A 15,858-nucleotide genomic window follows, 5' to 3' on the forward strand; every position below is an offset into this window, starting at 1 on the left:
AGACATTCATCTCCAGAAGGCAAAAGCTATCCAAACTGTTCACTGTGTGTGCATTGGCACAACACTAAAACCCAGTGGCTGCGGTTACATGGTGACTTTTAATTCCGAATTATAACTTCGGAATCAAATCATTCGGATGTAAAAAAAAATCATGCGAGTTTACATGTCAAATCTTAATTCCGACAAGGTGTTTACATGAAAGTCACTGTCTAATCGGGAGTTTTCGAGTCATCGTAAGGTTTGGGGTTGGGAAGGCTTCTGATTGGGTAAACGTAAACAGGATGTTAACGTCATTACGTTTACCAGAAGTAAACAAACCAGCTGCGACCGGTATTCTCAGCTACTGTGCTAGCGTACCAAACAACATTAACCAGACTCTCGGTGTGTCTATTCTGCTAACGTTAAAGGCCTCTAAATGCTACAGCAACTTCAAAGCAACTGCACCACAACATCGACAAAGCAAAGGTGTTGCAGGCCTTTATGCTTCTGCAACATCGACGCACAGCCTATGTAACATTGTACCCCGTATGTAGCAACCCATTGATAACAAGCAGACAAATAAGCATAATTTTTACTTCCGGGCGGGGGGTTTCAAAATAAAAGCGACGTCTAAAAGCACCGTAAATACGTTTATTCTTTACAATATCTAACGTTACACGAACCTAAACTAATCTAAAGTTAGTTTAGGTTCGTGTTAACGTTAGATAATGTACAAAATAAACCTATTTACGGTGCTTTTAGACGTCGCTCTTTTATTTTGAAATCCCCCGACGGAAGTATTATAGTGTCTGTTGCTAGCAGCTTGACTTTTGCCGGCCGGTTCTGTGCTTTTTCTAGCTAACGTTACGTATCATCATTAGTTTCCAAAGGAGAGGAGAGAAAGACCGCGGCTCACATGCAGCTCAAACTACCTGTTGGAATACATTTATTGATTGATGTTTAACTTGTCCCTGTGTGTGTCCAGTCATTTCGACTAGCAAACGTTGTATCTAACGTTACCTCAGGATACCATTGTATTTAGTTGGTTAGCTATGTAGCTATTTTGTGGATAGCATTTTGTATAGCATCAATACTAGCTGGCTGGCTACAGCTTTATTTACTAAATTATGGAGGCTTTTTAATCGTCAAGGTAAGAGAGGATTTGTCATGATCAACTGAAGGCGTATGCTATGGAACAATATGTGCCCCTGTTCGCGATCATTTATGTGTACTGTAGCCTATGCGTGATCATGCGCAGAAAGACCGGGGGGAACTAATTCCGAAAAAGCGTTTACATGGACAGAAAAAGCTTTAATTCGGAATGATAAACGGAATAAACCGGCCACTTACATCGGAATGGATTTTATTTCGGAATGGCCATTTTCATTCGGAATTAAGTATTTTCAGATGTTTACATGATAACTTTAAATAGGATTTAACGTTAATTCCGAATGAAAAGGGGAATAAACTGTCCATGTAAACGCAGCCACTGTGGAGATAGGTCTGGCAGTGTGTGTTTGACGGTCCATTTGTAGATAATTATGCTAGTTCATCTTGGGCTTTACCAGCCAAACCAGCAGCTGATGCTGTTGAGAGAGAGAGCTGAACGGATCCCAGAGAACGGATGAAGGAATCCCAGAGCTAGTCATAGTTTTCATTCATTGTGGGAGAATATTTTAGAACACCCATTTGCACGTGACGGAAGTTGAGAAGCCATAATTGCAATTTACTGTAAATCGGCATTCAATAGCGTATTCAATTTGATATTCCATTTGTAATCATGAACAATTTATATGTTTAATCAGCTTATAAACTTGTTTTGACATGTAACTTTTTTTTTTACAAGTTGAGTGCTAAAATGTATTATGTAGAATTAGAATGAGCAGATTTTGCACGGCACCCCTGGACAGTTATCACGCAACCACTTTGGGAACCACTGCATTATTGTCATTATAATGGACAAATATAATGCTTTGAGGGCTAATCATGAAATTCATATTTAACCCCTTAAGCCCGACGGGCCCGGTATCGGGCCAAGATTTATTTCCCGTCATAAATAGATCAATACAGTCCGTATTAATTAATGTTGTGGGTTTCTTTTAAAATGTAGCCAAGAGTAAAGACCCTAACCCTATCAAAACAGCAGTCAAAGTGTATATTTCAGCACTACATTGGTTTACCAATGATTTGGGTGCAGACTGTAAATGTAAAACATAATTTTTAATGAGACAAATATTGTCGTATTTATTATTATTATACTTATTTAATTCCAAGCATGTCTGTAGAATCGACGTGAATGCAATCACCATGATTCCCCCAAATAAAGCCCTTAGGAACATGGCGCACACCAGTCTGTCCGACTTACGACTGTTCTTCCACGCTCATAAATCCTGCTCTTAGCTATGAGCGAATCCTCGAGAAAGAACTGTTAATGTAATTAATGCAAAGATTTGCCCGAAAAGGACATAAGTCGAGCTACTGTACAATGATATTTGCTCGTAACTTTTCTCCGTTGAATGAGGACCAATGTTTTCAAACTTTAAAGAGTATTGTGTTCATTCAAAGTTCAAGACATTAGAGGTTGAGTACTTTCTGGTGATACATCACATTCACACTTGAAGTGATTTGAATTGATTTTACAACTGCAGATATATGGGCTGTTCACATTTTTCTAAACTGACTTATATGGTTCTTCAGTGCAAGGGTTCAATTGGTGAACAATTAAAAAAAAATCCACCTTTCAGGCAATTTTCTACAATCTGACGAAAGGCAGCGCACATCATTTTGAGCTACTTTTTGCCCTGTGGCTCAATTAAATACCATCAAATAGAATCTGTAAACCCTCTGATTAATCTGATTAAATTATTTCTGTTTCTGGATTCTCATTATTGATGAAAGAGGTAAAGAACCCACATGATTGCAAGCGTCTGACTCCCTGGGAGGAATATTAAAATAGACATGCCGTATTTGACACACGGTAGCCATGGACTATTACGGAAGCTGCCATTATGTAAGAAACACCCATTTGTCTTGCTGAGGGAAACGCTGATGCTGTGATGTTGCCATTCCTCTGACAAGATAGGGTTCCCATTATAGAAAAGTATATTTCAGCGGTTACATGGGTTCAACTAATGCAAAAGGCTTTGAGCTAGAGTAATGCATGTCATTCTCAAGAGGCGGGTAGACCGTGCTACTGGACCAGCTTTGATGTAGCTAATGAACGTGATGTTAAAGAGTGTTTTATAAAACCAGATGGGTGTCAGTCAAGAAGTTGTGAAGTGAATTCTTGCTATGAAATGAGAAAAGAGATGAGATGGATTTGTATTCATCCCAGTGGGGACATTCTGGAGTCATAGCAGCACATGGGGGAGGGGGGAGGTACAGGCAGGGTAATGGAAATAAAATACAAAATATAGTATTCAAATATATTATAATAAAAAGATAAAGATCTGCTGAATGCTGTATACTGTGATATTGATAATATCACTATGCATTTACAGCCCACTCTGGTATAATATTTATACATAATCTATCCTAAGACAACCCCATGTACAAATACATATATAGCTAACCTAAGTCTGCTAGGGCAGAGCTTCAAAACTGAAGTCGCTGAACCTATCATTATTTGCTGTTATATACTCTGGGTGGGTGTGGGATTATGCAAAGAATTCTGTGCCACTCATAGTATATGATTTGCTGGTGGGTAGGTAGACTGGACATTTCACTAGTTTTGAAGTGAAGTGCTAACTCATATAACAAAGGTTATCATATAACCCTATATAGTTATATGAGTATAGCGAGCGCTCTGCTCTATTGGAACTGTCCCTTTAATCATATGCTATTATGAAAACTTTCAACCGCATGCATGCTCCACACCTGCCTGGCCACGCCCACAACCGCTCACACATAAGCGGGGCCATGGCCATACTACCAGCTCCTTCCCCAGTCTTTCACCGCCGAAACGGAAGACACATGGGGTCCTCAGTGAGTCAGAGCAGAGCGCTCGCTATACTCATATAACTAGGCTTATAGGATAACCTTCGTTATATTTCATTATAGTTTGCGCTCTGCTCTATTGGAACACAAGAGTGGAGCAGAGCGGAAAGCCCGGCAGATGTACCCGCTGAGGTCCCCTACAACCATCAGTGAGGGACGGGAGGGAGATCGGACCCGACTGTGCGAAGAGGGTTCAGTACCTCAACGCACAGGGCGAGCAGACCGTGGGACTCACCTTTGTTTAGAAGGGCCCGCGACTACTCAGACGCGCATCCCGCACGCCACCAGGGAACGGACGTGAAGCAAAAAACCCACGTCACAGCCCCCAACATTGCGGGGTCGGGGTAAAAAAAAATAAAACCCTGTGGCAAGGCTGTAGCAGCGGGGCGGGGAGGAGGCCCCAGCCCCAAGCCACATCCCGGGGGCCAGGACCCCCTGCAAAAGGGGCCTGGCAAGGTCTACGAGGCTGGGCGGCGAGATGATTAAAAAAAAAAAAAAAAAAAAAAAAAAATGAAAAAAAAAATTATTTATTTTTTATTTATTTTTTATTTAATTTTTTTTTGTCAGGCCACTGAACTTAGAAGCAGGCCAGGACAGTGTTTCTAGTTGTATTCTAAAATTCTATTCTATTGTATTCTAAAATGTGACTATATGGTTTTATATTAACTTAATAAATAAACAAAAACGAAAAATCTACTTATTTCAACGAACATTTCAAACTAAATAACAGATTATGCACATAAAACACTGAAAACAACCGAAGCAACAATAGTATTTTAATGAGGCTATTATTATTATCATTATTATTTTGCAACAAGTTAGCCCTCTCATAAATAGCACATATAAATGAATAACTAACTTGAACTAACTTAATAGGATTGAAGTGATATTTGGCTTAAAAAATCGGTCACATGACAAAAAAAAAAAAAAAAAAAACCAGACGATGTGCATTGGGCCGCGGCTCTCTGACGCCTTATTTTCTGGGCCCCGGCCTGAAAAGTTTGGGAACCCCTGCACTAGACAGGCGCCTAAGGGGCTTACTGTAAGAACAGTATCCCGGCGGAAAGGGTGTTCGGTATGCCGTGCACCATGTCACAATCTCATGGGGCCACGAACCTCGTGGAGTCGGAGTTAGCCAACTCCGCCAGCGAACAGATTCCACCACGAACCCTGAGCCAATTTATTAATCCTGCGGGGTCGAGGTTCAGAAAAAGAGTTTGACACAATTGACAGACGTCACGAAACATGCAGGGGTATACTCTCGGGCAGCCGGGGTCAGACCCGGGCTCAACCAGAGAGTAGACTCTGCTACCAACACACCGGGGAGACAACCACCCCCCTATGTTTATTAACATAAAATGGTTGCTCCATTAACCCATTAAGAAACCCCGGAAACATAACTGTGCGTATACACAGGCTATTCAATGCAGTTCAAGGCGTTTCAGGTTCAAAAAGGGTTAACCCAGGCCAACAGGTCAACGAGGGCAAGGCCCGACCTGGGCCTGGAGGACCGGGACCTACACAGGGATGCATAGAGGAGTTGACAGAAGCAACCTCCCCGACAGCCCCCTCCCATCCCCGGCTTAGCAGGGAGGGAGGGGTGAAAACGAATGGAGAAGGACCAACCCACCTAACATTGTGCAAAAAGGTACAACACAGTATGGACCAATGCACACCACTGTTAAGGGCAACTCGTAGTGACATATATATGACACACACATTCATGACATCAACCCCTGTGACGTCCGGCCCGCCCAGGCATTTTCCCCCCGGAAAAGATCAGGGTCCTTCGGGGTACCAGAACTTGTCTGCGCCCCGGCGGACAACGGGTTAAACTGATCTGGTCCGGCACGACCAGGACAAGTCCTGTGCCCTTGTCACGCCGCCGCCCCCAGTCCTAAGAGGGGGGTAGGTACGCGTGTCGATCCAAAACATCACAGGAGGCGCCACCAAGATGGTCAGTACGCGAACGCACCGCTCCCGGTGGCCCACCTAACGGGCGTGAAACTCTCCTGCCAATGTTTGATCTACTCCGTCATCTCCCCCAGGAGATGTACGCGAGTCCTCGAGTCTAACCTAGTGCACTGGCGCTCGGTAGAGATCAAAAAATTTAATTCCCAGCCGACCGCATAAAAAACGCCGTTTTTATGATGTTGGGCAACTAAGGCGCGCCGGTCCCAAAAAGCTAATTCAATCATTGAAAAACACCCTGGGCCAGCACTGATTGGCCTCGTAAGACCAAACGCTGATTCATGAAACAGCATGTAAGCTCGTAAAGGACCAGAGAACAGTGACAGCGAATTTCTAACAAGAAAGAGCCCCACAATATTTTTTCCTTGCTGTCTGGGACGAGCAGCAGGAAACCGGTCTACTAGAGACACAGACACGAGGTTTTGAACCATAAACAGCTTCATGGTGCTTAGAGACCTCCGCAACAAGAACCTTATTATGCATTATTAAATTATTATGCATTCCCTGTCATGAATAAGTGAATATGAGCATCTGATTGCTCAGTGGAGGTGGACCGATGGGGTGGATGTTTATCACATCATTTGCTACTATTTGATCATCATTATTCCTCACTTCCATTATATTACAGTATTTATCAGGATGCCTGTTACGTGCTCCAAGACAAATGTGTTATCAAATCTGTTAAGACATTTTTTATATATTTTTTTCAAGTATATTTAAGTATTTTATATTTGCACCACTCATAAAATGTTTATCGAAACCGTGACCCAAAAACGAGGTACATATTGAACCGTGGGCTAACAGTATTGTTGCAACCCTAGCACACACTGAAAAACACACACACACACACACACACACACACACACACACACACACACACACACACACACACACATGGGTGTGTAAAGATTATGGCACAACTCTTCTGTTATAACATCTGAAATAAATCAGCTGGCCAACATCTTTGTAGAAGAAGAATTATATATAATTAAAGTATAGGATGGTGTAATGGTCAATACATCCAGTGAAAATTATGCTATTACCCAAAACCTACCCAAAAGAAACATATCTGGCAAAAGTTGCTTGAAGATGAGCTATGTACATATTTCCTGTGTGCCGCTCAAATTCAGAGATAAGCACCTTCACAGCAAAGGTTTGAATATGAACATCTTCTCCTGTGTATCTTTTATATTACTGTGTGTCTAAGGACTTGCACACATGCTTCCAAAACTTTGACCAGTCAGCTGGTTCTTTTAGCGTTTATCGCTTTTTCTGGTCAAGCATGACCGACACAAACAGGTTGAATGGGGTATAGATTGGGGGAAAGACACTCTGAGATAATACGGCGAGTCCGGGAGTCGAACTCGTGTACCCCAGATCCGTGACGCGCATGGTTGTCCCCGACGCCGAAATAGCGTCCGAGGTACGCGGTGAGCTACTGGAGCTCCCCCTTGCACACATGCTTAACACATTGGGCGCCAGACCCGAGTAAAGTCGGGTTATCTCACCAGCGGTTGAGCGCCATACCCGAGTATAGTCGGGTTTTGGCTTTTTTTTTTTTTTTTTTGCTTTTTTTTTTTCATTACAGGTTCATGGACCTCAGTCTTACCATAGGAAATCATTCTGAGATCCCTAGAGTGCAATACCGGCCGCATCCTGCAAGGTGGCAGTATCGCCAACCCTTTGAAACCTTATTTCACACTGTGTGTCACATCTCATTTAGTCCAGGTGGAGAATTTAGACCAAGCCAAGTAAATCGCTTCATCCGACCACTTCTAAACGTGTTCAGCACATTTGAGGCATATCTTGTGCCACTTCATGTCAGGGACCGATCGACATCAATACTGGAAATCGCAATCAGTCAATTGGAATATTATTTTTGGGATACCTCCTAGTAAAGGTAAGGACTATATGACATCAATCCTACTTTGATCCAACAATGATTTCACATCAATCGCAACGATCATATGTAACGTACTCCAAAATGTATGCCGTTGCTGATGATCAAAGCATCAAAAAATTACCCGCTTTCATGAGTTCATGATGAAACATAATACCCATTATATACCTTTGATTTGGAAATAGTAGCATGTCCAGGCGAGCAACGCAAACGCTTTTAGCAAAATTCACATATTGCTCCATAGCACAGTTACCAGGAATTAGCCAGGATCACTCTGAAACTATAAAATATTCACCACGGTATAACACGCGAACCTATACATGAAACATTTTTGAACGATGGATAGTTACTGTCAAATGAGCCATAGTATTTTCTCCATAGCTATAATATAGAATATAGATATAGCCCTGCAAACACAGCAACGCATAGTGAAAATCCCTATCTCTTACAGCAGTGGCGCAATGAGTACAAGGATGGCTTAAACGGCTGGCGCTGAAAGTGTTAAATGGGCCTTTAGCAAATTTTTGTTGGGAGGACATGTGATAATCAGACATAAAACGTACCAATGCATTATCTCTCTCTCTGAAAATACAAAGCCCACTCACTAAAATAATTAACTCAACAGGAAGCGCAATGACACCAAAGATTCGGTGACATCAAGGTGAGGCTTTTACGTCTCTCTCTCTCTCTCTCTCTCTCTCTCTCTCTCTCTCTCTCTAAGATATTACATCTGACATATGAGGTACATTTGTGGTACTATGCTACCCCAGAATATTATGGGCAGTGCATCATTATAGAGCCTACCTGTAGTCATAACAATAACTGTTATATGGTTTAGTGTTTTGATGTGAATATAGTGGAGTGGGCGCACATGGAACTCAAGTGTTTTTCATGAATAAAACAATGCAAACGAATTAACTCTGGTGCCAAGAATATACTGTACAAACATTTCCACAAGCAAATAGTCTAGAAGTTGTTTGAACCCAATTCTTAGTAATCAACTTTATTTGTATAGCGCCTTTCATACAATAATTGCAGCCCAAAGTGCTTCACAGCAGTAAAAGCAACATAAAATGAGCATAAGATACGACAGAATAAAAGCAATGCAGAAAATAAGAAAAAGGGTAAAAGCAATGCAGACAATAACAATACAAATATTGATTGAAGCTGACAATTAAATAGACTCACACAGTTTAAAACCTGAGTCTTTATGCAAATAATGTACACAAGCATTGCCACAAGCAAATCATCTAGTCTGAACACCAAGGTAATAACAGTTATACTGTTACTACACATAAAAGTCGTTTAAAAGTTTGCTCAATTGGGACAAAGGACTACTGTAACAAGGTTGTCCTGATATCTGATGTGAATTTGTGGAACTGTGTTGCCTGTAATAAGCCTGGAGAGCATAGTGGACGACAAGCAATTATTTCCAACAAAGACACAGGACCTGTTTACACAGTAGGCAAGACAGACTAAATAGAGATGAGTGATGCCTCTGTGCACACAAAACTAGGCAGCAGAGAAGTTTGGAATGGTAAGTGAAGTATATATAGTGGGCAACACCATCAAGTGTAAATGCATATACTGTATCAGATGGCACGGCTGTATGAAGAACACACCCAAGGCAAGAGTAGAAACACACACAGGTCCTCTCACACTGACAAAACGCACAGACGTTGATGTACGGGATATTACGCGATGCGCGCGTGATCCTCTCCCTCACTAGTGTGACCTGCTGTTTGGTGGCATCTCATATCTGGCAAGGATTGGCACATAATTATCGAGAAGCTATCTATGTCTCAGCTGCTGACAGTGCCCCCCCGACTCTCTGCCAGAGTGCAGTGTGTGCGCTCTGCAGATGACACCAGAGACGATATATTACATAACAAAAAATTAACTACCCCTCTACATTTTTTATATTGTAAAAAAGTTTAAGTACCCCTCAACGACTTGCCCGATCATGATGATATTTGAAACGGATGATACTTTGTGATGCCCTAGCATTGTGGGATGTAAAAGTATATGACCACACATTTTCCCCCCATACTCCTTCATAGGCCATTCATGTAATTCTCACTAAGTCTCTAGTGATCACCTTTTTTTAAAGTTGTATAAAGACAGTTAATTGGCCAAACCATTTGGACCAGATTAGGGGCATGGTCAAAAACTGTAATTAACACTTTGAGTGCCAGCCACGCATTTTGTCAAAAACTGTAATTAAGGATTGGTCCGGATATACCTGCCGGCCAAACATGCCAATGTTTCAAAATAGACCACGGAAATGAACTGGGAAATGGCCCTAATATAGGGAAATGGCTTGTATAAAGAGAGGATTTTCCTTCAAGTGTAGAGCATCGAGGCATAAACAACCGCAATCGCTAAATGAGCTTTGCAGAGCATCAAAAATATTGTACAGTGGGTGGCCTTCAAAAGATAACATGTGTCTCTAAAAGTTTACCATTAGTAGTTTATTACTCTCTGTGGACATAAGCCACCTGTACTGTAGTGCCAATGCTTAGTTGTTCACACTTTTTTTGTGTTTTTGTGATTTATGTTTGATGTTCATGTTTGATTTATCTTGTACCAATGGTCACACATCTCAGGTAGCATAGAGTAAAGGGTAGTTACCACGTTTTTAGTTTACAAACGGCTTCTTAGGGAAATTATAAACTGCATCCCTCACACCAGGTGGGATGCAGCTTAATCTAAGTTATAGAAGTGGGGGGAGGGGGGAGGGAATGTGTAATTGTGTAGTTTTTAGTTTTTCTCTCCAATCGGCTCGCTCTGTTTTATTTTTGTTTTCACGCTCACGCTCGGTACTCAATAGAACCTTAACAAGTGAATATGTATCTATTATTACTCCAAACAAATTACATTAAATCATACTGCATCCTTTTTAGATTATGGCTAATTTGAATATCCTGATCTGGAATACAGGGGGTCTCAATATACCGCATAAACGCACAAGTGTACTAACGTGGCTAAAAAGGAAGGAAGTGGATCTTGCTTTACTGAGTGAAACGCACCTTTTATTGGCGGATAATGCAAAACTGGCAAATACATTTTACCATAATATAAGTTCTTCTTCTTTTAGCACCAAGGCCCGAGGGGTAGCCATAATAGCGAAGCGAAATTTGAATATTAAACTGTTAGATGTGTGGTCTGATGCAGATGGTCGAATTACTATTGCTAAAATAGAATGTTCTAACCGGAAAATTGCGCTGATTGCTGCATACGCCCCTAATTTGTATGACGCTAACTTTTATGCTGTACTAACTTCAGCTATGTTGAAACTACCTGATTACTCATTAACCCTTTTAGGTCGCGGGGCTTGTTTGGACCCGTGGGCGGAGAACAAAGGGATTTAGAATGACTCATAAATGCTCTGGAAGTCGCGCTTTTCAGAAATCTGTAAAAATAGAAAAATGACAATTTCGAGTGCTTTGAGATTTACTATATATGTCTCCTTACTTGCTAAACATAATACGATTTGTAAATACGTTTAATTCTTGCTAGATGTTATGCTTGTAATTATCTGCGTTTGCCAGAGAACTACAGCACGTCACGAAACGCACGTCACCCACGCGCGCACACACACAAGAGAAGCGTGTGCGCTGTGAAGGTGTTAGACCCCCGCGCAGAGGTGAGAGGTATCAGAGACTCGCTACCCCCCATCCAAATTCTAAACAACAGATCGGCATCGGCTTTTCATAATATGTATGAAATATCTCTTGCAATAATATCCACGGGACACTGAGCTGCTTCGCAGAATAATGTGGTGTGTGTGTATGTGTGTGTGTGCGCTGAGACGCAGCGTCAAGACGAAACTTGTGTCGAGTCTGCTTCTATGTATGTCTGCTTCTTCTGCTTCGACAGTCCTGTATACCCACGTCGCGCTAAAACATTAACTAAGTATGGCAGAGTGCGTGTGTGTATATGATCAGCCACTGGCTACTGTGTGACGAGTTTGGTGTTTTGGTCACCCGCGCTGAGTAAACACGGTGCTTTAGTTGACAGCGCGAGTGAAGGAAAGATGACGTCGCCTCTCTGTCTCTCTCTCTCTCTCTCTCTCTCTCTCTCTCTCTCTCTCTCTCTCTCTCTCTCTCTCTCTCTGTCTGTCTGTCTGTCTGTCTGTCTGTCTGTCTGAGAACCCAGGTTGCTTTCTAACCTATATATATCTCTCTCCCTCTATCTCTCCCTCTCTCTATCTATATCTCCCTATCTCCCTCTCTTTATCTTTATCTTTATTACTTTATTACATAATTATTGCTTATTTTTTTTTGATATGGTACAGTACTGTAGATACAGACACAGACACACACACACACACACACAGAAACACACACACAGGCTAGGCCTCCTGCTGGGTCCATTCACTGGAATAACAAAGGAATGACTGGGCCTTTGCTCAGGTGTGAAATGGTGCTAGTGACAATGATCACATTGAATTCTGGGAGTGTAGTTCTCTCATCAGATAGCTGAATGAACTTGGATCTAGTTCAAAGTCCTATACTGAAAAGGTGTTAGGATTTTACCAGAATGTTTGATAGGACATTGATTGAAAACTATCGTCTCAAATTTGACAATTGATGGCTTATTTTGAAGGTATGAATCTGTAATTTTATATTATGTAACAAAAAAAAAGGGGGAAATTCTCAGGAGGAGGAGCTATTTAGGTTAGACTTCTAAGGGTTAATAGTAGGAGCTGATTTTAATGCAGTATGGGATCCATTGATTGATAGAACCAATCACACGGCATCCTCTGATCAGAAGCAAGCTACCACAGCCCTACAAGCCTGGTCTAAGGACACAGGGGTAATCGATATGTGGCGATCGCCCAACCCATCCGCGAGAGATTACTCCTTCTTCTCGTCGAGACATAAGACCTCTTCCAGAATTGATTATGTTTTTTCTTCCCCACATCTCTTTGATAGCTTTGATGTTGACTTATTGCCCATAGCACTTTCAGACCACAAAGGTATCCTCCTCAAGGGTTCACTCAGTAAAATAACGTCCCGCGCCCCTAGATGGCGCTTTAACTCAACACTACTGAAAAACGGAGAGTTTAACTTGCAATTTAAAGAGAAGCTCACTGAATTCCTGCAGTTTAATGCTGGCTCGGTACAGGACCCCAGAATTCTATGGGATTCGGTTAAGGGTTTTATCAGAAGTAACACTACTCGCTTTGCATCTAATCTCCGCAAGGGACGTCTCTCCAAACTCGTGGAATTGGAAAAGCTTCAAGCCATGTTGATCTCTTCATTTCAGCACAACTACTCCAGTCGACTTGAGCTTCAAATTAAGGTAGTGAAAAAAGAGATTAACTCCATTTTAAGACAACAATCTGAATTTCAGATTCACAGAACAAGACAGCACTACTACTTTCACAGTTCCAAGCCTAGTCACCTACTAGCTATGAAGATACGTGCCAGTGAGCAATTTGCGGATATCCCTTCCATTAAGAACCAACAGGGGGAGGTAACCACCAACCCCAAAAAGATGAATGATACATTTAGCTCTTTTTATGCCAACCTGTACAAGTCAGAGGTGGTCTTTGATCACACCAAGCTGGAGGATCAACCTACCACAGATCTCGGAAGATAGTGCTAAGCTGCTAGCTGCACCTATCACGCTAGTTGAACTTAGAGAGGCGATTGCGGATATGCAACGGGGCAAGGCTCCTGGATGGGACGGTATTCCACCGGAACTCTATCTTGCATTCTGGGATGTACTCAGTCCCTTATTACTCTCAATGATTTTACACGCAATCAAAGAGGGTAATTTTTCCAGAGATGTCAATATGGCGCTTATATCTGTTTTACTAAAGAAGAATAAGGACCCCACCGAATGTGGCAGCTACAGGCCCCTAAGTCTCCTCGGAGCCAATCTAAAGCTATATGCCAAGGTTCTAGCCTCCCGACTTCAAAAGCATATGACATCTCTAGTTCACCCCAATCAGACCGGCTTCATAAGAGGCCGACTTGTTACTGACAACATCAGACGGTTACTGCACGTGATTGATGCCAGCAAGGATGTTGCAGTCCCTACAGCGGTCATGTTCTTGGACGCAATGAAGGCATTTGACAGATTGGAGTGGTCTTACTTGTGGGCAGTTCTTAGAAGGATAGGGTTGGGTGAGGGTTTCATTCATATGATCAAATTCTCTACACAGGGCCTTCGGCCATGATCTTAACGGGGAAGCTCTGCTCGCCACTCTTCTCTGTCTCGCGCTCGTCTAGACAGGGTTGTCCTCTTAGTCCCGGACTTTTCGCCTTATCCCTCGAACCTCTAGCTCAATACATAAGACAATCCCAAATTATATCTCCTGTTTCAATTCAGGACACACATCACCATATCAGCTTATATGCAGATGATGTACTCCTGTTTATGCAGAATCCCTCTGTCTCTTTACCTCACCTGCTCAGCGTGATAGATGAATTTGGCAGCCTGTCCGGCTTTAAGATCAACTGGCCAAAATCTGCCTTTCTTCCACTTAATGAGCCTGCAAAGGCTACCATCCTACCTGCAAACATACTTATGGTGGAGCACTTTAAATGTCTTGGGATTGAAATATTCCCCACTATTAGCCAGACGGTAAGGTATAATTACTCCAGCTTGGGTGACAGGATTACGAATGACTTCAACAGATGGTCCAAATATATATTTGGTTATAGCTCCGCTCCCGTCAACGTTAATTTCGTTTAAAAACCTTATTTGAACAATACCAAAAGAGATTAAACCACATCGTATGTATTGATAAGACATTCTACTAACTATATCAAAAGACATAAAGACTCAACATGGATATTAAAGATAAGAAAAAGGCTGGAAAGAGATTCGGCACAGATACTCCAACGGCGCCTATTTTGACACGATCAAAAAATACAACAGGCGAGGCAACGGTGGAACCGTTGTTGACTAGCCCCGATGGGGGGACTATAGTGGAGAATATACCGGGACCAACGACGACTGGCCCCGAGAGGGAGACAGCAGTCGACGACACAACGGTAACGACGTGTAAAAATACCGTAAGAGATAAAGCAGGGGAATTTGAGAAGATAATCTCCAACAAACCCATCGGGTCCATCATTGCACCCACAACATCAACTGACACAAGCAGTGCAATTTCACAACCCGACTTCAACTCTCTGACTATCCTGATGAAGGAACAGATGGTCGCTTTCAAATTACACATCGAGGAATTCAAAGCACACGTCGATGTTAAATTCGAAGAGGTTATGGAGGCAGCTGCTGCACAGGCCGGGCGAATCACGGCAGTGGAGAATACGGTGATAGAAATTACACAGAGGGTCCAAGTGAACGAGAAGAACCTCAACGATGGATTAACAGAGTTATCGAAGGAGATAAAACAGGTGGAAGAAGAGTGTCGGAAGAAAATACAAGAAGTCGAAGAGAAAGCAATGGAGAGGCAGCTTGAGACCCAACGTTACTACAGGCGAAATAATATCCGCATTGTGGGACTAGATGAATCAGTCAATTGCACAGACGACAGCTTTCCAACAGTGTTAGTAGATATTTTAGGTAATAACACCCTTCCCACAGCGCCGACAGTGGACCAATGTTACAGAGTCGGTACTCGAGGCCAAAGAGGTAACGGTCCGAGAGTTATCATTGTTACCCTGCGTAAGACGGTAATAAGAGACGCCATCATTAGAACAGCGCGCAATCAAAGGGGGAAACTGAAATATGGTGAAAATTCAATATCTATCTACGAATATCTATGTAAGGAGGCCATCGCTCAGCGTTTCCCCTACAAAGATGTGATGCAGAGAATGTTTAAGAGTGGTCTCAGGCCAATCCTTAACTACCCGGCACTATTATCGATCTTGGGAAAAGACGGTATTAGGCAGGGAATACGCACGCCTAAAGCCGCCGAAGATTACATGAAGCAACATGGATCTGGTCCCCCCGGGCAGGACACAACACTGACTCAGAACAGATAAGCCTATTCATCTCTCTCTTTCTCTTGGTATTTTAGTAATTTTATT

General features: G+C 42.3%; 1 protein-coding gene across 1 annotated transcript in view; it reads right to left on the reverse strand.

Annotated features, from left to right (window-relative positions):
- The window catches only part of fhit (fragile histidine triad diadenosine triphosphatase), a 251,822-nt gene that overhangs the window by 23,661 nt on the left and 212,303 nt on the right, over positions 1-15,858 (reverse strand). The gene's annotated exons all lie outside the window — the stretch shown is intronic.

This window comes from Notolepis coatsorum, assembly GCF_963971535.1.
Source record: "Notolepis coatsorum genome assembly, chromosome: 6".
Taxonomy (NCBI): domain Eukaryota; kingdom Metazoa; phylum Chordata; class Actinopteri; order Aulopiformes; family Paralepididae; genus Notolepis; species Notolepis coatsorum.